This window comes from Merops nubicus, unplaced genomic scaffold (assembly GCF_000691845.1).
Source record: "Merops nubicus isolate BGI_N331 unplaced genomic scaffold, ASM69184v1 scaffold52063, whole genome shotgun sequence".
Classification (NCBI taxonomy): Eukaryota; Metazoa; Chordata; class Aves; order Coraciiformes; family Meropidae; genus Merops; species Merops nubicus.
Genome location: NW_008597910.1, coordinates 78 through 864, shown reverse-complemented (window position 1 = coordinate 864; position 787 = coordinate 78). Strand labels below are relative to the sequence as shown.

At 36.0% G+C, this 787-nt stretch overlaps 1 long non-coding RNA gene across 1 annotated transcript in view; it reads right to left on the bottom strand.

Moving 5' to 3' along the window:
* LOC103769619 overlaps window positions 1–555 on the bottom strand; it is a 2,727-nt gene extending 2,172 nt beyond the window's left edge. The window contains exon 1 of the long non-coding RNA XR_608139.1: window positions 394–555. This is a non-coding gene — a long non-coding RNA (uncharacterized LOC103769619). The remainder of the gene's footprint in view (window positions 1–393) is intronic.
* Between the last annotated feature and the right edge of the window lie 232 nt (window positions 556–787).

Sequence of the window (787 nt, the reverse complement as noted above, 5' to 3'; positions counted from 1 at the left end):
ATTTAAGGTGATATGCCCATTAAAAAAAAAAAAAAAAAATCACCTGCACGTAAAGTTCTCTATATGTATTTGTATAAGAGTTTTTATCCTTTATGAAATTTGAACCTGTTCAGTTTTATTTAATCAAAGAAAGCTCACATCCACACGCTCTCAATACTCTAAAATTCTTCACATACGCAACAGCAACACATTCTTCCAAACAAGTCACAAAATTCACAAGAACTTGCATGATGGAAGAGGATGCTGATGCTTTTGTGTAACAACTTTCCAGACTACAGGGACTCTCTCACTGATAAACAGGATAAAGCTCCCAGAAGTGAACAGCCTCCTACAGAACACAGAATTCAAGGTCATTCTTCCTGGGACACCAGCGCTGGACTAAAGATTACTCACTTCTTCTCTGGTGGCACATAATGAAGATTCATGTTAGCATGTGGAGTCATCTGGTGGTGCCGAGACCTTTCATTGGCTGAAAAAGCAGCGTTAATAGCAAAATGTTTCACATACGACTCCAGGATGGTTATTATATTTGTTTGACAAGGAAGCTTCACTAGCTGAAAAGAAAACAACAAATTAATGTCTTACAAATACAATCAGAATGTATACCAAGCTAAAACAGGAGTTTGTAACTTTCTAACTAGTTGAAGTCTCTAATGCATGAAGCTATTTCAAGAGTGATTTATTTGAACACTCAAACTGCACTTTTGATCAATCCTTTATAAATATCTGGAGAAAGAAAAATACCATCAGGTTAACAAGCCTACCACATTTCCAGCTTTAAAAAACA